This window comes from Aethalodelphis obliquidens, unplaced genomic scaffold (genome assembly GCF_003676395.1).
Source record: "Aethalodelphis obliquidens isolate GAN/ISIS:26980383/991018 unplaced genomic scaffold, ASM367639v1 scaffold60, whole genome shotgun sequence".
Taxonomy (NCBI): Eukaryota; Metazoa; Chordata; class Mammalia; order Artiodactyla; family Delphinidae; genus Aethalodelphis; species Aethalodelphis obliquidens.
Genome location: NW_020838004.1, coordinates 2,790,876 through 2,816,940, shown reverse-complemented (window position 1 = coordinate 2,816,940; position 26,065 = coordinate 2,790,876).

Genomic DNA, 26,065 nt, shown 5'->3' with positions numbered 1-26,065 from the left:
ACAAAGCCAGGGAGGGGCCTGCCTTTCAGACCCAGCCAGAAAGATGAACCATGCTGCTACCAGCCATGAACTCCCACCAATACAAGGAGGAGGTTCAGTCAGGACTCAGGTGACAAAGAACAGAAACTCTCTCAAGTTAGTGCAGATAACGGGGAACTTTCTGGACCCCAGGGTAGCATGTACGACCGTGCCTAATGCGGTCTGGGAGGTTGCTGGGCAGCTGCCCTCTCCACCTCATTTTTCTTGACCACATAGCCCTTAACTTGGGTTCTTTCCACGCTTCTGCTCTGGTCTCCTCTCAGCAAACAGCTTTCTCTACCTTCCCATAAGTTCAACTTGCACGTGGCTTGTTGTACCATGGTGCTGACTGATCCCAGCTTGACAAGACTTTATAGCTCCAATACTCAGAACCTGTGACCACCCTTCCTGTGCCAGTTAGTTAGTTAGTGAGAGCCAGCAACTCTGTGGTCAGGGTGGAGTCCCTTGGCATAAATGTGGCCACTTAGGCTCCTTCCCTCAGTATGGGCTGTGGGGATGAGGTGGTCATGCATACTGGGGGCATGTTTATATTAAAAACTAATTTCTTATTTACCAGAAATTCAAATTGAACTGGGTGACCTGTATTTTTATTTGCTAAATCTGGCAACCCTATAGGGGGCACTCTGAGGGAGTCTACCATAAGGGCCAAGGAAGCGATAATCTTTCAAGAGCACCTTTTTGTCTTTCAGTCAAAATATCAGCCTTGCTGTTTGTAACAAGTTTGAATCACGTAATTTTCTGAATGAAAGTTATGAAATGGGAATAATTATCTTATTAAATAAAAATAATTAGATAATTATTTACATTGTTCTGAAATAAAATATGAAATAGAATAAAAAATAAAGCTAATGTAAGTGGGTGGCAGATTTGATCCTATGTGTTCCAGGGGCCGGACTGAAGAATCACCAGGTAAAGTAAGTTAGGCTTCTAACAAACTGTGGAGACTCAGCAATTTTTGGTTCCATTGCAGCTTTCACCTTTCCCCTGCTTTAATCCACTCTTTTATAATGAACAATTCTCACGACTGTCCCATGAACATCCAGAGTTTCTTCTGGGGGCTTCTAATCAGTAACTTGAGAAATACTAATTAGTTGTAAAATACATTCAATAATAAATGTATCTATGGAATGATGGCAACCCTGTTTATTTTTTTAGTATGTGTAAGAATGACAAAGAAAATGCAAGAATTGTTAAGGTAATGGGATGGTGAGGGGTTTCTTTTCTTTACAATTTCATTTACAGTCGAGGTGCTGAGGTAAGGAATACAACTTTATTTGGAAAGCCGGCAGACCGAGAAGATGGCAGACTAGGGTCCTCCAAAAGCCATCTTATTGGGTCTGGATGCCAATTTCTTTTATAGAACAGAGAGAGGGAGGAGGTGAGGAAGTAAAGTAAAAAGGCCATTTATCTTGCAAAACATCTCCTTGCATGGCCTGCACAGGGGAGGGGATGTGTTAATTTCTTCTTTTCTGCAGCCATTCACACACAGGTAGGCACAGATTGTCACCCTGTGAGCTGAACAAAGGCACTTTGGTTTAACATTCAGGCAGAGGGGCAAGGTTCTCTGAGGCAGGCCATTATGTCTGATTATAACAAAAGCAATGAAAAGCAAAGGTTAAAGTCAAAGAAACAGATCCAACATGGAGTCAAAATTGGCTCTTCCCTGTTACAACTGGATTAAAATGATAAATGACCACTCTACCCAGTGGAGGAGTAAATTCTTTCTAGAGGAAGGCTACCTCTTCTGGAGCTTAAACATGGTTTTGTACACGATGCCTGGCAATAAATAAACATTATTAGGCATGCCAAAGACAGGACACTATGACTAAAACCATGAGAAAAATAGTTATAGAAGACCCACAGGTGATCCAAAGATTAGAGTTAGCTGACAAGGATTTAAAAAGAAACATGATTAATATATTTTTTAAATAGAGGAGGAAATAGGTAAAATAGATGCAAAGATGTAAACTTTCATTAGAGTTTGGAATATAAAATAATTAAATTAATTCTAGAACTGAAAAAATATTATAAAAGAACTAAATAAAAATTTGAACTTTAAAATACAATAACAAAATTTAATAATTCAGGGATTGTGTTTGACAACAGATTAGACACAGCTGAATAGAAAACTGAAGAACAGGAAGTTAGGTCAGAAGAAATTATACAGAATGAAACATGGGGAAAGAAGAGGATGAAAAATACAAAAAGAGGGTATGAGACATAAAGGAGGTAGTGAAAAGGTGTACTATATGCTTAAATGGATTTCCAGAAGGAAATGAGAGAAAGAAAAGGACAGACACCATGTGTGAGGTGATAATGGCTGAGAATTTCCCAAACATATGAATGATCTTCAATTCACAGATAAAAGAAAAAGTTCTGCAAACCCCAAGTACGATAAGTAAAAGCAAATCCACACCTAGACACCTCAAAATAAAACTGGTGAAAATCAAAGACAAAAAAGAAAATTTAAAAAGTAGGCAGAAAAGATTACCTTCATTGAGGAACTATTACACTGATAGTTGACTTCTTAACAAAATCAAAGTATAGAATTTTGTAGAAAGAGAATAGCTGTCAGTCTAAAATCTGATACCTAGCAAAAAGTTCCTTCAAGAATGAAAGTGCAATAAAGGCATTTCAGATATGCAAAACTGAAAGAATTAATTACTAGCAGGCTCTGAAGGCAGAAAGGATATTATCCCTGAATGAAGTTTACAAATATTGGAATAAATAATGAACAATGGAAGAAGGCAAACATATCAGTAAATTTAAATGAATATTGTTTCTATAAGCTAATAATAATAATAAATTGTGACTTATCCATATGTTAGAAAGAGAAGGACACAGAAAGGGAAAGGGAACAGAAAGAGAACAAAGAAAAAAGTAAGAGAGAGAGACGGAGGTAAGGGGGAATTTAAATATATAACAGCATGTACATCAGCAAAAGTGTAAAAATTGGGAGAGGGTGAATAAAGTTAAATTATTTGAAGCTCCTTGCTTTATTGGGGAAGTGAGAGGAAGTAATAAATTAATATTTGTTTTCAACAATTCTAGAATTAGTATTATAGTTCCTAAAAGACTAGTAAAAGAACATATTACTTCTACATGAGCATAAGAAAACAAAAGGAATCATCAAAAAGAATCTGAAAAAAGGCTAAAAAGGAAAGGAAAAGGAACATAGAATAGGCAAGACAAATAGAAAGTACATACAAATGTATGTACAAATATATAACAGATAGATATAAATTCAAATACATCAGTAAGTACATTTAATGTAAATAGCTTTATATCATAAAAAAGGTAAAATAATTCAGACATTAAAAACAAACAAAATCTAAACACAAGCTGCTTATAAGTGACATGCCTTAAATAAATAGATACAGACCTTTGACTGCAAAAGGACAGAAAAAAATGCAAATATACCAATATCAGACAAGACAGGTTTTAAGTCTGAAAGCATTACTAGAGATGAGAGATGCTTCGTAATTATAGAAGGTTCAATTCAACAGGATAATATAGCAATTCTGAGTTTGTACGAATGAAACAACATGGACTTAAGCTATATAAAGCAAACACTGACAGAACGACAAGGAGAAATCAACAAATTAACAATTATAATGGGAGATTTAACATCTCTCTCTCAGTAACAGCTAGAATAAAGACACTAAATCATTAAAGCTATAGAAGATTTGAACATGATAAACTTGATTTAATGGACATATCTAGAACATTGCACATGACAGCCATAAATAGACCTTCTAGTGGGTCATAAAGCAAGGTGTGAAACAAACTTCAAAAAGTGGAAATCATACATTATATTTTCTGTCCACAATACAATTAAGTTAGGAATTAATAATAAAATATAACTAGAAAACCCTCTTATGTTCAGAAATGAATAAATATATTTCTAAATTTTTAAGATGTCAAGTGATAAGTTAGAAATCTAGTACCTTGGACTATAGCTCAAAGCAACGCTTAAAGAAAAATATTTGTTCTTAAATGCATATATTTGAAAAGAAGTAAAGCTGAAGATTAATGAGCTCAGGATTCATCTAAAAATTTGAAAAAAAACCCTGCAAATTAAATCTAAAGAAAGTAGAAAAAAAGAAATAATGACAAGAACAGAAATTACTGAAATAGAACAAAAGTGGACTAGATCAGCAAAGCCAACATGGTTTACAACAGCCCAGGGGAAAGGAATTAAAATTTACTGCATGCCTGTTCTGTGCTTTACAGTCTGCTAGGGCCCTTAAAAATGCTATTTAATTCCTTTTAATAGCTTTAGTGAGATATAATTTACATACTATAAAGTTAATCTATTTAAAGCATACAGTTCAGTGGGTTTAGTACATTCACAGGTGGTGCAACCATAATTACAATCTAATTGTAGAACATTTTGGTCCCCACACAAAGAATCCCCACACTCCCAGGCAGTGACTCCCCATTCCTTTCCAGTCTCCCCTCCCCTTTCAAGCCCCTAGCAACCACTATTCTACTTTCTCTCTCTAAGTTTGCTTTTTTCTGACATTTCATATAAATGACCTCTTACAATATACTGTCTTTCATGACTAGCTTCTTTCACATAGCATGTTTTCAAGATTCATTCATGCTGTGGTATGCATTAGTACTTCATTCCTTTTTAGAGGTGAATAATATTCCCTTATATGAATTACCACATTTTGTTTATCCATTCATCAGTTGAATGACACTTAGCTTGTTCCCACTTTTTAGCTATTATAAATAATGTTGCTGTGAACATTTATGTACCAGTTTTTTGTGGATGCATGTTGGATTTCTTGAGTTGCAGGGGTTCTTTTTGTATCCTGGATATAAGTTCCTCATTAGATACATGATTTGCAAAATTTGTTTCCATTCTGTGGGTTGCCTTCTCACTTTCTTGACAGTACTATTTGCAAAACAAAAGTTTTAAATTTTGATAGAGTCTTAACAGTTTGGTAGTTTTAGCAGTTACATTTAGGTTTATGATCCATTTTTTGTTTATTTTTGTGTATAATTTAATGTTTACAACAGCTCTGTAAGATGAGTGCTATTCTATTCATTTTACATGAAAAATAACTGTGACTCAGAGTCTAAAGTAGCTCCCCAAGATGAAACCAGCATGCACTGAAACAGGGACTCAGACTCAAATTTCAAATCAAATCCAGATACAAAGTTCACGATACCAAAAAGCCTGACTGGCATTTCTAGCATATGAAATCTCAGTCCTTTTTGAAGTTGGCATTTTATTCAAGGGTATACTCATTTCATAAAATGCTGTTTCATTTAGTGTTTAAATTGAAAAAAAATTAAAGCAGTTTGGCCAACATCTTCTGGGGCTGAAGTTCATTAAAAGGACATGTACTATAAGATGAAAATACATACCAGAAGACCAACTAGACTCTCCAGAGCATGATTAATGAGTCTCCTAATCCACATCTCATTACATTTTATTTCTTAATTAAATGCTACATAAACTATTAAAATGCACCATTTCTACTGTATAGCTAGCAACAGCACTACTATCAAAGGACAGTAAAGAGGTGTCTTAAACCAGCTGCTTCATGGCATCAAATAGCCGATGTTTTCTTTGGGTGAAGAAAACTCAGATGATGCATAAATGAAAAATAGTTACCAGGAGAAAGAAGAAAAATAAGTCAGGAAGGAGGGAGCCATCACTTATTTTTGAAGGCAAATGATCTAAACAATGTTTGTTTATGAAACTGTCAGTCTAAAATGAGTCTAATGAGCTGGCCATTTAGGAATATGTTTTGCTGGAAAGTTTCAAAGCCTTGTACAAAGTGCAGAGAGAGAAAGAAGAGAAGAAGAGGGAGAGACAGAGAGATACACACAAGTGATGAATGCTTTCTTCTGTATAGAAAATCTGATGACTAAACACTTGCTCCCTGATTTGGAGGTGGCCTAGAACTCAACTCTCCTATGGATCTCCCAAGAGACAAATTAAAGTACTTGAAACTACTTCGCTGGAAGAAGAGATTGGCAGCAATGGAAAAAGTGAGCCATGCAGGATGTGCTGACATTACAAGTGTATTAACAAGAACTTTAAGGAGAATTGTGCTTTTGGTTTACTGTCTTAGTCCATTTGGGCTGCTCTAACAAAATACCATAGACTCGGTGTCTTAAACAATAAACATTTACTTCTCACAGTCCTGAAGGTTGTGAAGTCCAAGATCAAGGCACTAGCAGCACTGATTCCTGGTGAGAGCTCTCTTCCTGGTTTGCAGAATGGATATATTCTTGCTGTATCCCTACGTGGACAAGAGAGAAATTATCTTTCTGCAGTCTCTTTTTAAAAGGGCACTAATCTCATTCATAAGGACTCCATCCTCTTGACCTATCACCTCCAAAGGCCCGGTCTCCAAATACCATCACACTGGAAATTAGGGCTTCAACATATGAATTTGGGGGAGACACATTCGATCTATAGCACTTACTAATACATGAACTGCATACTATAAGTAGAAATGTAAGACAAATTACCAAGAAGAATTTAGTGAGCTTCATACAAGTACCCTAGAGCATAGGCAGTCAAGAAGTGTGTTGTTGTTGTTGTTTTAGTAACAAACATCCTGATTTTCGAATAAAATCTTCTAATCTGTCTCAGAGCTCCCAGTATGTGAAATAAATAAATACAGAGCCTGTCTTCTCTTTGTGGAGGAAATAGCCCAGAACCCCAAATGGTTCTGTCTCCTCCACTTTCATCTAAGATACCTTTTGTAAAACATCGGGAAAACTACAGCTGCTCCAGCGCAATAAATTTTCTTTATTTTTTTACAGCATTAAAAATATTTTAAATGAAATGGTGGAAATAATAGATGGCAGGTATTTTGTTTTTAAGACTTTAAGATTTGTCTTGGCAAAAACAAAGCAAAAAAACTGGCAACTATACATCAGCAGCTCAAAGTTTTTAGAAAAAGCAATTAAACTGTTATGCATTGAGTTGTGTCCTAGCAGAAAGATGTTGAAGTCTTAACCTCCAGTACCTCAGAATGTAACTTTATTTGGAATTCGGGCTTTTACATAGGTTTCATTTCAAACTAAATTTCATTTCAAACTAAAATGAAATTATTAGGGTGGGCACTAATCCAATATAACTGTGTCTTTATTAAAAAAAAGGAAAAGGGAAATTTGGCCACAGAGCCATACATGTGTAGAAGGAAGATGATGTAAAGACACAGGAAGAAATCCATCTACAAGGCAGGGAACACTGAAGCTACCAGAAGCTGGGAGAAAGGCACAGAGCAGACCCTTCCCTCACAGCCCTCAGAAGGAACCAGCATGCTGAAACCTCGATTTCAGACTTCTAACCTCCAGAACTGTGAGGCAATAAACGTCTGCTGTTTAAGTAAGTCACCAGGTTTCTGGCATTTCACTATGGCAGCCTAGGCAGCTAATGCACAAACAAAACTTGAAATCTCGGAGTCTGGGGAACACTGGATAAGCAGACTCAAAAGAAAAATAAGACACTGTCTTTTCCCAGAGAAGGAAGGCAATCAACCTCAAGGGAGTCCCTCCCATGTCCCAGGCATTGGGAAATGTGTGATTGTACTCATTATCACATCTAAATTCTCATAGCAGCATTAAGACATTGGTTATGAATCCAGTTCTATGGATGAGGAAATTGAAACTCAGAGAATAATCTGATCTTGTCCAAGATCATAATACCCATAAGTGGTGAGGCTGAGTCCAAAAACATGATAGGTAATATTACTGAACTTTTCCTATGTCTAGAAGCAATTATAAGGGGTTTACATGTATCAACTCATTCAATTTTCATAACAACCCTGTGAAGCAACAATACAATTATCTTCAAGGAATTTTCCACATAGATATCTTGTAATTCTTTCTTAGATTAATTCCTCTAAAATATAGTTTTGTTGCAGTTATAAATTTTTCAGTTGTTTATTGATAGTAGAAATAAGTGTTATTAATTGTTGTGAGTTATAGAACACCATGGTTAGTGTCTAGGCTCTAGGTCCATACCATCTGCAGTTTCACCCCTTGCTCTGTGACCTTGGGCAAGGTATTTAATCTCAGCTTTGTGCCTTTGTTACTTTATTTGTATAATGGGGATAATAATAACACTTACAGAGCTGTGCAAATTAAATGAATTAACATATTTAAATTATAAAACTGGTTTATAATAAGTATTATCTCTCAGCATCATTATTTATTGTTATTATCCAATTTTATCTGTAAAATGTAGTTTTTGCCTGTTTGGCCAGAAAAATAGGTTTTCAAGTCAAGCTGACCTGGGTTTGAAATGCAATTCTGTCATCTACTAGCTGTGTGACTTTCACAAAGTTCTTCTCCAGAAGATGGGGAAAAGACAGTCTCTCTAATAAGTGGTGCTGGGAAAAGTAGACAGCTACATGTAAAAGAATGAAATTAGAACATTTTCTCATATCATATACAAAAATAAACTCAAAATGGATTAAAGGCCTTAATGTAAGACTGGAAAACATAAAACTCCTAGAAGAAAACATAGGCAGTACACTCTTTGACATAGCCCTTAGTGATAGTTTTCTGGATCTGTCTCCTCAGGCAAGGGAAACAAAAGCAAAAACAAGCAAGTGGGACTTAATTAAACTTAACAAATTTTGCACAGGGAAGGAAACCATGAACAAAATGAAAAAACCTACTGAATAGGAGAAAATATTTGCAAATGATATGTCTGATAAGAGGTTAATATCCAAAATATATAAACAGCTCAAACAACTCAATATTTAAAAAATCTGATTAAAAAATGGGTAGAGGAACTGAATATACATTTTTCCAAAGAAGACATACAGATGGACAACAGGCACTTGAAAAGATGCTCAGCATCACTAATCATCAGGGAAATGTAAATCCAAACTACAGTGAGATATCACCTCACACCTGTCAGAATGGCTATTGTCAAAAAGACAACAAATAACAAATGTTGGCGAGGACGCGGAGAAAAGGGAAACCTAGTCAGTGCTAGTAGGATTGTAAATTGGTGCGGTCTCTGTGGAAAACAGTATGGTGTGGTTCCTCAAGAAACTAAAAATAGAACTATCATATTATCCAGCAATTCCACTCCTGGGTATATACCCCCCAAAAAACAAAACCACTAATTTGGAAAGATTACACCCAAATGTACACAGCAGCATAATTTATAGGGCTTCCCTGGTGGTGCAGTGATTGAGAGTCCGCCTGCCGATCCAGGGGACACGGGTTCGTGCCCTGGTCCGGGAAGATCCCACATGCCGCGGAGAGGCTGGGCCCATGAGCCATGGCCGCTGAGCCTGCGCGTCCGGAGCCTGTGCTCCGCAACGGGAGAGGCCACAACAGTGAGAGGCCCGCGTACCGCAAAAAAAAAAAAAACAAAACAGGTGGGTTTCTGTATTTAGGTCATATTATATACATTTCTGTGGAAATTTCAGTAAGACATCCTCTTCATCCTCATCATCAAATTGTCTGGCAGGTTATTACTTAAGTGTATATGTTGTTTCGAACTTCAACCTGATGGTGCAAATTTCTCTACTAAACTCCTCATTTCTGGAAAAATAGTATTTGCAATATAATCATTTCTTATTAGGCATTATCAATATTACTAAAGGGGCTCAAGTAAGAACAATGAAGAAAACTTTCTCTGTTTCTCACTGAGATTGACAATGTCCTTTCAGACAAAGGGATACACGTTGCTTATTAAACTTTTATGTTTTCCTTGTCCTTTTGCAAACACTCTCACGTCATTTTTAAGTTCTTTTCTCCCTTTACCATTAAGTTGTTTTTCTCTTTCCATATACACCTGTCTTCATATCAAGAGGGAAAGATTAGCCATTAGAGTCCAGATACCCCTCACATTGTTGGATTTATCTTACAGTTTATGTCAAGGGAGAGGTAGAAGGTCGACCTTCTTCTTCCAGCGTTTTCTTTCTGTGTGCATAATTGCAGTGTTTTTATGTAATAGAGATGACAAGACCCCTTTGTAGTTTGAACTCATGCTCTTCCCCCAATCACAGGTAAGACAAAGAGTACCACTGAATGGATAACAAGGAGTATCATATCATTAGTACTTAGCTACCTCATTACTCTGTTTTAAATAGCCTGTAATTACTTTCAGCTGCTACTAATGAGCTTCAACTGTGGGGAAAACACATCCTTAAGTAAACATATGGAAAACTACATTTGCTCACCTTTTCAAGGCAGTGGAGAGAGTATATTGGCAGGCTTATTGGCAGTAAAAGTCAGGATGATTTCTTTTCTGTGGACAATCATGTTGAACTTTCATCAGATTGACCATCTTCACTCAACATTTTGGCTTCTATTTTTCCATGAGATTTTTCTATTCAGGGATCAATCTCTGTGAAGCATCTGTTTAATTTCATTCAGTTCACTAAAATCTGGAGAAGTTTTAGCTGAAGGAATAATTTTTTTTCCCTGGTGAGCATCTTCAGCTCACATGTTCAGAATGATTAGTGTAGACTCTTAACAACCTTGGTAAAGCATATAAAGAAGTATGAATAGTGTTTACTCTCCCAAGAGCACCCTCCTTCATTCCATTCCTCAGGAATTCACTGAGCATTTACTATACGTGTTTTTTTTTTTGCGGTATGCGGGCCTCTCACTGTTGTGGCCTCTCCCGTTGCGGAGCACAGGCTCCGGACGCGCAGGCTCAGCGGCCATGGCTCACGGGCCCAGCCACTCCGCGGCATGTGGGATCTTCCCGGACCGGGGCACGAACCCGTGTCCCCTGCATCGGCAGGCGGACTCTCAACCACTGCGCCACCAGGGAAGCCCTATATGTGTTTTTGCATCACTGGGCTGCTGAAAAAATTTCACTGGTGTTCCATTGCTTACAGAATAAAATCCAAGCCCCTTAGCCTAGTATTGTGGTTGCTACTAGGGTGAATCCACTCCCCATCTTCCCCCAATTCCTACCAACACACACACACACACACACACACACACACACATACATGGCCCTCCAAACATGAATACTATTCCTACTTTTGGACCTTTGCTTATGCTCTGGCTACTGCCTGGAGACCCCCTCTCATCCCTACAGATACAGATCCTCACCATTCTTCAAGGATATCTATTATAAGGAAGCTATAGTGTGCTGGTAAACATTTCACAATCAGCACTCCAGAAAACAAAACAAAACAAAACAAAAAACCCCACCCAACCTAACAAACAAAAAACCAAAAGCATTTACTGACTTCCACAGAGTAAATATTTCCACTCTCACCAATTTCAATCTACCGATGTGATGTCACTGAATGCAGAGCTGGGAAGAGATGAGCAGAAGCACATCTTTATAAAGTATTTCTATCATCAGGTACAATAAAATAAAATAATCTGAAACATACAGATAATAATAAAAGAAAGTAAAATAATTAAGAAGTAAGGAGTTGAGGGGCTTCCCTGGTGGCGCAGTGGTTGAGAGTCCACCTGCCAATGCAGGGGACACGGGTTCGTGCCCCGGTCCGGGAAGATCCCACATGTCACGGGATGGCTGGGCCTGTGAGCCATGGCCGCTGAGCTTGCGCGTCCGGAGCCTGTGCTCCGCAACGGGAGAGACCACAACAGAGAGAGGCCCGCGTACCGCAAAAAAAAAAAAGAAGTAAGGAGTTGAGTATCACTTTTATTTGTAATATATTTAATTGTAACTTTAACTTAATTTTTAATAATGGCTGTATTTAACAACTGAAAACTTGACACTTGTCTCTTGCAAGCTGGCTAAAGCCAGCTCCAGCACACCCCTGCATGGACCCTACCATACTTCTCAAGCCCACAGATATCTCCCTCTGTACACATGTGCCATCTATATAACTATTTTCATAATTTATTCAAGCAATCATTTATTGAATGGCTACTATGAACCAGACATTCTAGTTCAGGAATTCAGGCAAAAGGCAGATAAAGAAATAAAAACACAATTTCAGCTGTAATCAGTTCCAACAAGAGGACAGTGACTGGGGGGGGAGAGGTACCATTTATAGGGAAGAGAGAGACTAGTGGATGAGCGGAAGTGGGGAGCTGAGGCAGAGGAATAGGGCTTGGTGTTAGAATACATTAGGTTTCAGATGACTTTAGACACCCAAGGAGGAGATGCCATTGGACAATTTCTATGTAGATTCTACAGCTCAGAGTGGAACCAAGGCTGAGGGTATAGTTAAGGGTATCATAAGCATAAATGGCATTTAAAGTCACAGGAGGTGATGAAATCATACACAGAGTAAAGATGGAGAAGAAAAAAAAGACAGAACCCTGATACTCCAACATTTGGAAAACAGGTGTTATAGGATGAACTCTGTCCCCCTGGAATTCTTACGTTGAAGTCGTAATCCTCAGTACCTCAGAGCCTGACTGTATTTCTGTTCATGCAAGTTCGTGTGCCCGATGCACAGTGAGGCCAAACGAACCAAAACGTCGGAGTTTGGAGCAGAGAAAGGTTTGTTGCAGGGCCCTGAGAGGGAGGAAGTGGGCGGCTCATGCCCTAAAAAGCCCAAGCTCCCCGAAGGGTTTCGGCAAAGCATCTTTAAAAGCCAGGTGATGGAGGGAGGTCCCAAGGTATGTGATCAGCTCATGCACAGTTCTCTGATTGGCTGACGGTGAGGCAACGGTGTGGTGTCACAGTGTTAACATTATCAGTACTTAAGCTCTAGGAGGCCTGGACCTATGTGCTCATGGCCAAGTAGTTAACACCTTCTATTTGGTGGGGGGTTTTCACAGCTGTAAAAGAACTCAGGAAATGTGCAGGAAATACTGTTATCTTCGTACTTCAGAGAGGAGTTAAAGCAGTGGATATGGGGGAAGGCCTGTCCCAGAAAGGCCCCCTACGGTCCTGCTCGGTTACATTTGGAGACAGGGTCTTTAAAGAGGTAATTAAATTAAAATGAGGCCAGGTGGGTGGGTCCTAATCCAATGAGCCTGAGTCTTTATAAGAAGAGACTTTAAGACACAGACAAGTAGAGAGGGAAACCACGAGAAGACCCAGGGAGAAGATGGCCACCTACAGGCTAAGGAGAAGTAACCGATCTTCTTGACACCTTTATCTCAGACTTCTACCCTCCAGACTTGTGAGAAAGTAAATTTATGTTGTTTAAATCACCCAGTTTGTGTTACTTTGTTATGGCAGCCCTAGTAAACTAATACACCAGGCAAAGAAATGAAATATATTTTGCCTTCCATCCACTTTTCAAATAGGTATTTCTTCTTTCCTCAGCTAAACTATAAGCTCCTTGAAGACGGGAACCTTGTATCCGCCCAGTGTCTATCACACAGTAGTGGCTCTTATCATTCTTGCCTGTGTGAGCGTTTAATTGGGTCCAACGGCAGCAGAAGAGTGGCTGGAGCCCTTTATAGAAAGCAGAAAAACTGCTGAGAACATCAAGATCTTTGTTCCATGCAAAACAGCTCTCAGGCATTCACATCATCCCCGGCCAGTGTGCTTGTGTTATAGGAATACTGGAACGTCTTATATGTGCACTGAATTTCTTTCACACATCATCTTTCCCCCCAGTCACCCACCTGCAAGATAGGCAAAGTGTGTATTTTTACCACCATTCTACAGCAGAGAAAGCAGGCCCAGAGAGGGGCAGAGACTAGCTTAAGGCAGGTCTGGGGCAAGGTCAGGGATTTAATTCAGGTTTCCTATATCCCTGCCTGAGTTCTTGGTAAAAAGGCTGATCCCTCAAGGGAACTCCAGGATCCAAGAAAGTATCACATTAAAAGTGTCTTCAAGAGTATAGGACAAAGAATTCCCCAGAGAACAAATAGCACATAAACCAAGGAAGGAAGAAACAATCTTTGTACCAAAGTCAGAAGTAAACAAGTTTGTATTATGCGTTATTCAGAAAAGACATTCCCTATCATGACCCAGAGTGCCATTTCACTTTACTAGGCTGGGAATTGATCATTTTAATAATAGACTCAGGGGTTCCAGAGGCAGGAACACTTCCTGCATTTGTAAATACAACCTAATTTCCTTTCTTTTAGAAATGACCAAAATGCAGGCTTTGGGTACCAACAAGGAAATTAATATAATTTGCTCATAATATGTTTCTCCAAGGACAAACCTAGAATACATATTCTGACACACCTTCTAACTCACAGTCTCTCCAGACTCTTCAAAGACTGGAGGCAGACTGATCTGTAGCACAATTATCTAGCATAAGTTGCTTTTTCATCTTTGTCTTTGCACAGGATGTAATCCTTACACAGCTGAAAAGCTTGCAAGTGCGTATTTGCCCTGCCAACAAGTCCTCCAAGTGTCAGTGGTCCATTTCACAGGAAAGAACACCTAGCTACCTGCAAGCCACAGTTGGAAATTTTCTGCACATAAAACTGGTTGGACCATTTTAGAAAGAACTGACTGGTGCATTTACCTTTTTGCTTAGTGTTGTTTTTATTTTTATTTATTTATTAAAAATCCACATTAAGTTTAGTTTCATTTACTTGCAGCCAGATGCATCCCAAGAACAAACATAATTTGTAAATGTCTTCAGTCTTTTAGTCTATTACTTACGTCTGTAACATGCTATTTTTTTCCCATATTTTCCATTTTGTATTGTGATAAAATAGACACAACGTAAAATTTACCATCTTAATCATTTTTAAGTGTACAGTTCGGTGGTATTAAGTACATTCATATTGTTGTGCAGCCATCACCACCCATTTCTATACATTGTGTATTTTTATATTTAAAAAATATATTTTTATATTTCTAAAAATCATCAAATCAATCTCTTAATCAGAAAGTCACATCTGTGATCCACATAACAATCTATACACATCACAGACACAAGAAGGCAGGAAGAAGAAGCTGTCAGAGGGGAGCTGTTGGATGGGGAGAAAGTGGACTAGTGAAGGAATTAGAGTTCCCTGGGAGGCCTAGGAGTGTTTTGAGGAGGGAGGTAAAAAGAGAATGAGAAGGTCATAAATTGTGTTCAATTAGGAAGAGAATGTGGTTTGAGACAACACAGAGGGAAGATTTCAGGAGAAAGTGGAGGCATGGAACTGAGGAAGTCAGGCAGCAAGTTGAAAAGATAGAAAAATGCTGACCTGTCTGCTGTGGGTGAGTCATGGAGATGCGCCCCCCCCACCCCCCCCCACCCCCCCGCCCCGCAACCTTGTAGAGAAGCCCTTCCTAGGGTCCAGACTCAAAGCTCTATCAACGGGCCAGTTGCATCCATTCACTTGTGGTGATTAAAGGGCCAGTTGCATCCATTGACTTGTAGCCTTAAATCAGCAAACAATGCTCAGATTGCTAGTCCCACCAAGTGGTACCTCAGCTGTCCTTTTGGCTGAGCTCTGCTGAGTCTCCAGGAAGATGCAAGGTCTGGTGGAATCTTGATAAAAATGGCTCAAAGTGTAAAGAATTCATGTTTACCTGCAATCAAAACACATGCTGCATCACACAGTGATTCCTGTAACAGTAGCAAGTACACCTAGTCTGAGGAGTCAGGGATCTTCCTCTGAGGAAATGACACCTAGGCTGATATCTGAAGGAAGAGTAGGTACTGAGTGTACCTGATGATGAACATTTGTACACTTTTCAGTTTGGGGAAATATGAGAGTTCCAGTTGCTTTATATTCTCACCAACACTTGGGACTCTCAGACTTTTTATTTTTAGTTATTGTGGTCAATGTTGTACCTTATCACGTTTAATTTGCATTTCTCAGAAAAGTCATGAGGCTGAGTCTCTTTTCATGTTTATCTGTTATTTGGATATCCTCTTCTTTGAAGAGCTTATGTCTTTGCCCTTTTTTTTTATATTGAGTTCTTTGTCTTTTCCTTATTGACTTGGAGGAGTTCTTTCTGTATTCTGGTTGAGTCTTTTGTTGGATATTATTATTGCAAATATCTTCTCCAATAAATGGCTTGCCTTTTCACTTTAATGGTATTTTTTTAAGGAACAGAAGTTCTTAATTTTAATGAAGTTCTGTTAATAAATCTTTTTTTATGCTTAGTACTCTGAAGTATTATTTAAGAAAAATTCTTCTACCCCAAGGTCATGAAGATATTTACTTCCAAAATTTTCATTGTTTTACCTTTAGTATTTAGGACTATGATCCGTATGAAATTAATTTTTGTGTATAGTGGGAAGCATAGATCAAATTTTTTTGAAAAAAACATATGAATATGCAATTGCTCCAAAAACATTTATTTAAAAGACCATTCTTTCTCCTGAATTGTAGTAATGCCTTTATTATAAAGTGACTATAAGTATAGATTTGTTTTTGAAGTCTCTATTATATTTCATTGGTCTATTTGTCTACCCTTACAACAATACAAATTGTTTTGATTTTTATAGCTTTAAAATAAGTTTTGAAACCTGGTAGTTCAGTCCTTTATCTTTGTTTTTCTTTAAAGAATTCTTGGCAATTCTACATCCTTGAATTTCCATAAATATTTAAAAATCAACGTTTAAAATTCCAACAAAAAACCTGCTGGGATTTTGATTGAGACTGTATTGATTGAGACTGTATAGATCAATTTGAAGGTAATTGACATCTTAAAAATATTGAATTGTCCAACCCCTTAATACAGTTTATCTCTCCACTATTTAGAAATGTAGATTTCTCTCAGTATTGTTCAATAGTTTTCAGTACAGTGGTATTGCATATCTTTTGTTAGATTTACTTAATTACTTGGTGGTGTTTGACACTATTGTAAATTGCATTTTCATTTTCCAATTGTTCATTGCTAGTACATAGAAAAACAATTCATTTTTATATACTGTCCTATGTTCGATGATCATGCTAAAATCAGTATTTAATTTTAATCATTCATCTAATTAGATGTTAATTTTGGATTTTTTAATAAACAATTATTCCATCTGTGAATATGAAAGTTTTACTTTCTGATATTTACACCTTTTATTTATTTTCCTTGCCTTATCCCACTGGCTAGGACTCCCAGGTCAATGCTGAATGGACAAACTTGTCTTTTTCTCATTTTCATTGTTTAGATGCACCTGTACCTCCTGAGACATGGGAATACTTAGGAGAAACAAATGGTTTTTTACAAAGAGGACAAGAATTGGAAGCTGTAGCAAGGTTAAAGAGGACTTGTGTTGATTTGGGATGACTTCATGAAACTTCAGTGATGACTGGGACAAGGATGGAGATGAAGCTTCCCAGGCTTATTTTGAAAGGCTGTATCTCTTTTGAAAGAAATGTTGATATTTTTAGACCTTACATGAGGACAGTTATGAAGTATGACTGTGAGGGTGTTGAGGAATGTTAAAAGACTGTTCAGAAAAAATATGGTCAAAAAGTAGATGAGACTTCTACAGAATGTAAGAGGAAACTTAGAAGAGAACTTTCTAAAAAGTAAAAACTCAAACAACAATGCATCCATGGAAGGAAAAGGTGACAGTAAGAATTCCCACAGAGAACCATACCATCACTCCATAGATTTTTCTCAGAATGTTTTACACACACACACACACACACACACACACACACACACACACACACTCACACACACACACACAATAGTGACAATGGCTTTTAAATACATATTAAACACAGTAAATACATAGCTCAATGAATGAACCAAGTCACAGGGACCTTTTTGAGACAGCACACACACATATATATACTATGAAAAAAACTTCTGTGACAGGTTACACCTCCAGGAATATCTGATTCCCCCCTGCTTGAACTATATATAACTAGTAATGATGAAGGTTTATCTGCAATGAATATCTGTTCTTCTTGTCTTGTAAAATTAGAATAGAGGAGCTTCTGTGGACTAGTCAATAACCCCATCTCTTAATTAAATGTGAGTCTGATAGATCAGCCAAAGCAATTTGCTATCCTTAAGGGACCTTTATTGAGTTGTCACTTAATAATAGTGATCATATATGACCAAGTCTGTTGAAGCACTGCTGGGGAGAGTGACACAAATGTCAATTTCTTCTATTTTTAATTTGTTAAGACTCTTGAAGTATTGAGATTTGATACAGCAGTTAAAACTTTAAGGTTAGTCCTTTTAAAAAAGTAAAACTTTAAGTTAACTTAAAAGAGAAAATGAAACAAGTGAAATTAATTTTAATAGGTTTCATTTAACCATTTCCAAAATATTATCACTTAACATGTAATCAATATGAGATATTTTACACTCTACCATCTCCTACGAAGTCTTCAAAATTCAGTATATTACGTTATAGCACATCTCAATTCAGACGAGCCTCATTTCAGCTGCTCAATAGCCACATGTGCCTAATACGGGATACTATAGTTCTAGGCTTGATGGATAGGAACATTTTGGGCAAGAATACTTCATAGACAATGTTGTACACTTCATATCGGGAGGCCTAGGATGTCATGGTGTCTCACGATTAGTGATGTAAATTTTATCATTTGATTAAGGGGGTGATCATCAGATTCCTTCAAGACAAAGGTATACTTTCATTCGTACACCAGTGAGAAATCTGTAGGCTGAACTTTGGCACCATGCAAATATCCTGTTCCCCGATCAAATTTCACCTACAGATTTTAGCAACCAGTGCTGTTGTTTGCCTTACCGTAACAGAGGCTGGACTCTACTGACTCTAGTTCCATTATTCTTTTATATTCATTAACTTTACATTCGTAAAGAAGAGCTTTATCTCATCCTTTCCCCCTTTTTCGAGGATCACTATGGCTTGTGGATTTTTATTTACTTGGTATGTTATGATTAAATCAGGTTTTAAAATATTCAAATTATTGTGAATTTTGGTGCCTTAAAGCTTATTTCTGTAAAGCAACTGGTAAATTTGTCTTTACTTAGACACTTGACTAAATAGCAGTTTTCCAAAAAACCTTATAATCTACTTTAATATATAATATATATTATCTACTTTAAGTAGATAATACTTAAAGTATTATCTACTTAAATACTTAAAGTATATATAATACTTAATATATATTATCTACTTTAAGTATGTATAATACTTAATATATATATTATCTACTTTAAGTATAATCTACTTTAAGGTAAAATACTGATAACATTTCAGAAGATAACATTCCATAGTCTGTAACATGGCTATATCACAGCTGTTTTTAAAGGTTCATTTCTTATACTAACAGTGGCAGGGATTATCTCTCAGCCAGAATGTAAAAATGTATTCCACCGTACTCTGTCTAAACAATGGGGTTATTTATTTTATAAATAAAACAACTGGTGCTGAGGCAATCATAGACTGCTACTGCTAATCTTTCACTGTCCACAGACGGGCATCTCCCGACAGGTGTTCCATCAATCGTGGTGATAAAGATTATGATGTCATTCATAAGCTGACTCGTGGTATTTTGTTTATTTTGTGTTACCTTATGGGTGATTTTTCACTCTTTCCCCAAACTCATACCTTCCCCACGCTAATAAACTAAGAAATTTATTTCACATCATTTTAAAAGAACAAAAGCAGGAATCATAAAAACTCTCTTTCCTTTTATAAAGTAAGCCAGGCTTTTCCTGTATGAGCAACTATCCTCATTCAACATCAGGATCATCTGTAGTTCCCCAGATTCACCAGACAAGCATGTTTGGGAAGCTGCACATCCTTCTATGCCTTCATGTTTCTTCAAGATAAACAGTGGAATTTGTCGTACGCTTAAGCGGTGATGGAAACATCCCTCCCTTGGGCTGGTGCTTCCCTGTGCCAGGTTGCATGGCAAAGTAGTCCAGGTTAGTAATAATACACAAAACATTACTCACTTACTTTTACTCCTATAGCCCTCTTCTGACCTCACGGCTACTTGCTTATGTTACTTCATCTTATTCAGCAGAGATGCTGGATTTTCTCTGCAGCATCAATTCGCATTGTCCAATATTTCTGCACGTAGAATATGAGTTTGGTGCAGGGATGGTCCATTGACCCTCAGGAAAGACATGTCTAAGCATCTCTTCTTTTTGAACACACTCTTGGACCAGAGCTGGTATAGAGCACAGCTGCAGTCTTTGTCTTCCCCAGTCTATTTAATCAGAGCTGGATGAAAATTTGTCATTAGTACTGTCCAGTAAAAAATATAACATAAGCTACAAATGAAAGCAAACTATGTGATTTAAAATTTGCTGAGGGGCTTCCCTGGTGGCGCAGTGGTTGAGAGTCCGCCTGCCAATGCAGGGGACACGGGTTCGTGCCCCGGCCTGGGAAGAGGCTGCGGAGAGGCTGGGCCCGTGAGCCATGGCCGCTGAGCCTGCACGTCCGGAGCCTGTGCTCCGCAACGGGAGAGGCCACAACAGTGAGAGGCCCGTGTATCGCAAAAATAAAATAAAATAAAATAAAATTTTCTGAGAGCCATATATTAAAGGTATAATGAATAGGTGAAATTAAGTGCAATGATATAGTTTAATTAATACATGCACAAAAAAATCATTTGAAGAGATAATAAATATTTTAAAAAATCATTAATGGGATATTTTACACTTTTTAGAAATGATACCTTTGAAATTTGGTGTGTATTTTATACTTACATCACATCTCACTTTGGACCAGTCACACCTCAAGTGCTCAGTGACCCTCTGTGGCTAATGACTGCATTGAACAGCACAGGTCTAACCCTATTTTCCTCTGAAAAGGAAATAAAAGCATATTCTTCATTTGTTCCATCTGATGACAGCTCACCAGATAAAACTTCTTGTTATATTCTGCTAACAACTGGTCAGAAGTCTCAGAACCAGAAAGATAACAGAACATGCTAGCAGTTGAGGAATTTGACTGTCTCAACTACACTTTGCAGTGCAGATCTGGTTTGGGTGGATAGAGGAATTTTACCCTTAAGGGTATCAAGGGCCATTTCCGTGATGATAGGAAATAGATTGCAGTTTTGCTGTGTTTGGAGGATGCTCACATAAGTAATTCCAATAGGCTCAGATTCCTTAGCCTGCCGTCAGACACTGCCAAGTCTGCACGAAGCATGCGGCTGGATTGCTGGAGGATTACCCTCCTTTCAGCCTCCCAGAATGAGCATTTCCTTGAGACACTCAGAAGCAGCTGATTGGGTGCAAAGACACCTGCTTTCGGTGGGAGTTCATCAAGGAGCCAAAACGTTGAGGAGCTTCCAGTGCATTTAATTTACCCAGAGGTCTCTGCAGGGACAACTAGGTGGCACTGTGGAGGGCTTCCAGGAGGAAGCACACATGGATGGAGTACATCTTTCTAGCCTATGTAGTTATCTGTAATTTGCCTTAGGCAGGTGCTAAAAATTTTGTGATTATATTGACAGCATGGTTTCCCCTGCCCTGGTCAGAACATATTTAGAATAAGGTTAAGGACCGTAATGGTAGCATGACATGCTTGGTGAGGCATTTAATGACTTTCCCTATTGCCCATACCAACAAGCTTACAGAGCTACCGCTTCGCTCTGCATCACTCAGTATTGCAGGAAGTTTCCATAGATCAGATGTGTGGGAGACAGTACTCTTCCTCACTGTGTAAAGACTACCAGCACCGGACAATTTCCTAAGAAACTTCTGATAACATCTTATCTCCATTTCCCACTAGTTTTGTCCCCTCTCATCCCACCCCCCACCCCCAACACACCCTCACATGCATACACAAGTTTTTCCCAGAATTAAAGGGCCTGGCTCATATCATTATCTGTCAAAGGATTCAGCAGCCATAAAGGCATGCTTTAAAGTCCTTAATAATCACACGCATAAGGTCCCCTTGCAGAGTTTCTTTTCCACATTTTCTTTATCCTTCACAGTCCTCCTTACAAATGATGGCCTACTGCTGCTTGACAACACTAGAGGGTTCATTTTCCCTTTGGGCAATAATCAAACTTGGGGTCCTTTAAGCCGTCAAAATTAACTTTGGCCACTCTACCCAGCATTCAGTGTGGATCATTATTTTGAGCACCGTCGTGTTTTAGAGCTATAATACTTGGGGTCTGCAGAAATAAATCCTCAATGTGATACCCAAGTGGTAATTCACTAGAATGTTCACCTAGATAATTACCTAGAGATGGGTTCCAATCCTCCTCTGTGATGCTGAAAATCTCAGGGTCACACATGCCAAAGATACCTGCTCTGTAATGCATGCTGTAGTAAAGTAGCCTCTGATGATGTCTGCTCTGGTCCACGTGGGGCCTTTGGCATCCTTCCAACCAAACAAAGCCATGTCAGCACCTCTGAGTTTTCAAGAGGACATATCGGAAGAAGATGAAGACTGATGGTTGCAAGCTCCCACGCTTCTCACTAAAGTGGTATTGGAGAGATTGGACCATACTTCAAATTTATTCCTCCAGCAGCAATCTCATTAATATGCTGGGGGTTCAAAGTAAACACTCTCTAAAGCAACTGTCCTCAATACAGGACCGCTGATAACCGCACCCCAGCTGGGAAAGTAATGCTTCCTGCTTATGACAAAGGTGATGAACAAAATCACCCAAAGGACTTTAAAACGTCAAGCTTCACACATCTCAGGAACATTATCTGTCACTTCCAGCACAGCATTTACTCCTACAGTACCCTACAGAATACCAAGTCACTGCTGTGGCTTTATATGCCTAGAGGGATGGGTTAGCTGATCTCAGCCTGGGTGCAGTAGAGCACAAATATTAGCTTTCCATCCAACCTGAGAACAGAGCAGAAAAACATGCCCATTAGCGTGAATACAATTGGGCCCTTCTCCAGATCAAAATGATGGTTTTCAGTATCTCAAAGGTACCATAATTAATCTGTGGGTGTATTTCATCTTACCCTGAAAGTGATATAACCTTATGCTATCAGAATGGCAGAATGGAGTGCCATCTCACCCGTCTTTGAACAGTGGTGTAAGCAGATAGCATTCATTCAAACTCCTCTCCCCCAAAGGGATCCCTGGGTTGCAGAGGCAGGGGTCAACCGTGCAGCTTTCGAAAGCCCATCCTGAAGAGAGACCCTCTAGAGAAGGTAGTTGACCAGGGACCTAGAGGATGTCACCTCACAGGTTGCTCTAATCACAGCACTGCGCTCACTCCTCTGAAGCAGGTGAGGCAGCCAGAGAAGAAAACAAGCACTAAATTCACTGGACACTGACTCCAAGGATCACTGCTCCCATCGCAGCAGGCAGGCCACGTGGAGATGTCCTACAGTACACTGGATACCCTAGCACTCGACAACTAACCAGGATGGAATGACCCTCCCACCCAGAGGTGGCCATCGGGGAGTCAGCACGCGTGTATGGACAGTTGAGGCTGCCCAGCCATGCACACAGAATAGAGAGCGTCATGTCCACTGCATGCATATTTGAAAAGATAGATTTGTCTGAGTACTATCTTTGCAGTATACCAGCCGTAATCAGAAGCTGTACATTCTTCTTACAGCAATGCCATCACTCTCTCTACGGATCAAACAACTTATTCTCTCCGTTCCACTGTAAAAGCTCTTCTCTGTCAACTGGTATCATCTGGCTGACCTCTACTATTTCAGAGCTCTCATGGACCTACATATTTTCGATTCTGAAGCATGTTTGTAAAATGGGGGCGTTGTCCCATATTCCCCAGGAAGCCCAAGGCTCAGAGTGGTCTCTTCCCAAGTGATCGTCTGCTGTAATGCACTCACACTAAGTCTTGAATTCTGGGTGATAAACAGTCTCAAAGATCAGCACTGGGGCTTCCCTGGTGGCGCAGTGGTTGAGAGTCCGCCTGCCGATGCAGGCGACACGGGTTCGTGCCCCAGTCCAGGAAGATCCCACATGACGCGGAGCGGCTCGGCCCGTGAGCTATGGCCGCTGGGCCTGCGCAGCCACAACAGTGAGAGGCCCGCGTACCACAAAAAAAAAAAGATCAGCACTGATGAGTTTGTTTAAATATTATTAAAATTGGTTCTCAAGTTCTCCCTTTAACTTATTCTGAACATGTGTGCTACATAATTTAATATGAGCTGTGTAGCCTGGGTTCTTATATATATTCTAAGTATTTTGGGGATCCAAAAACACATAGATATTTACCCTTCATAAAAGTCCTCCACTTATGCCATAGCAGAGCCTCACATTCATATTTCTTTGGGGAAACACATCAAAACTCTGACCATTCACTGTCTTTCTTGAAAGTTAATCTGCGTGGTATTGTCTTTCCGTTGTGCCATTCTGAAAGCTTAGGAGGCGAGGAGCGGGGAATGCGGTGTGGAACAATTCTCATGCTATGAAGATAGACAGCTGTGAGAAAAATATGTGTGCAATTGCGTTGGTGTTTATTCTTACAAGTTACATGGCATTGGCCACAGATGTGAGTCAACCCAGAAACATCCTATTTGTCATTCTGTTATAACAATCAGAGTACAAATGTATAAAAACAAATTGGGGGCATCGCTGACCCCCCAGAAACAAGGTGTTCCCATTCACCATGGTCACATATTAGCCACATCTAAATGTTCCTCAAACAATTCCCCACCTCTCTGCTGTGTCATTGTTTGAAAGGAAGACCCCCAGGCCTTGTGAAGCACCTTTACCTGGGGCACCAGCAGCATCTTGCTTTTCTCTGGGAATTGCATCAGGGCGGCAGCAAAAATAGGAGTGAGCCTCCAAGGGATTAAAACTCACAAGGTGTGAACATTATAATGAATGACCTGAGTACAAAGAACAGATTTTAAATTTCTCTGTGCCCTTCCCTCTGATTATTTACCACCATCATGTTATCCTCCTCAATCTATCATCAATAAGCTTGCTTTACTCTGCGACAAGGAAGCCCACAGCCTGCTGGACTCACATGAGGCCCAGGGCTGTTCACACTTCTCTTGATTATTGGAGATTATCATTATTAACCTCGAGGTCCACCTCTGCCAATGAGTCTCTGCAAACTCTCGATGGCTTCTATAAATTATAGTGTCTGGTTTCCATTCCCAAAATGGAATTTGTGGTCATAGTCAATACTATGAAAATTTCACATAGAAATTCTCAGTTTCTTTAAAAAAAATCTTTTCGACCTCCCCGTTGTGGCCTCTCCCGTTGCGGAGCACAGGCTCCGGACGCGCAGGCTCAGCGGCCATGGCTCACAGGCCCAGCCGCTCCGCGGCATGTGGGATCCTCCCGGACCGGGGCACGAACCCGTGTCCCCTGCATCGGCAGGCGGACTCTCAACCACTGGGCCACCAGGGAAGCCCCTGCCATATTCTTAATAATCTGTGTTTCTAACTTCAATTCTGTTATTGTAAGCAGCTAAGCATTTCCATCAAGATGGATGAGAGCTTGCTATTTTAACCCCACAGTGGTTTATTTGCTTTCAGCCAGACTACATAATATTATAATCTACATACATACAAAATATATGTATATATTATATATACATATTTGTAATATTAAAATTTTCAATAGCACACACCTGTGTCACAATTTCCAACTCTTAGCAGGCTTATCACTGGCACGTTTTTGTGCATCCAGGGGAGGGCTAGGGGTGGTGTTTGAAACTGTTTTCAAATACCACCATTTTTATTGCAGCTTCTCTCATATTCATATAACAAAAGCCATCACCATTATATAGAAGACGGAATATGTGTTCAAAAAAAGCCACACATTTCCTTAAAAAAAAAGTTATATACAACCAATTTTAAACATACTTTCCTACTAACCCTCAAAAAGGAAATGTTTTCACTTACCTTGTGTTGTAGGTATAACTGGACACATGGGGTGAAAAGGTATCAATACAACAAACCAGCCTCCCACCATTTGCCACCATAATTTATTCAAATGGGTAAGAACTGCCCCATATTCACTCCCAAAATGTTTGCTTCAAATTACTGGCAGGTGAGATTCAGGGATCAATCAAAGTGACCTGGTGGGATTAGCAGGTGGGCACGCAGCCTCTAACGTGGAGAGAAAAGAGTGGGCTCAGATTACCCCTTTATTTTTGTTCATGAAGGCAAAAATAAAGCACAAATTGAGAGACACATCTTTCCTTACAAAAACCAGGTTAGTTACTACACAGACCATCTATATTTTTGAGTCTTTTCTAGATTTTCAGGAAAGGACTCTTACCACAGCCTGAGGAATAAAGAGGCATTTGAGCCATTTCAAGTCAACAAAGTGTCCTTTTTTCTAATGTCCCCAAATAAGATCACCAG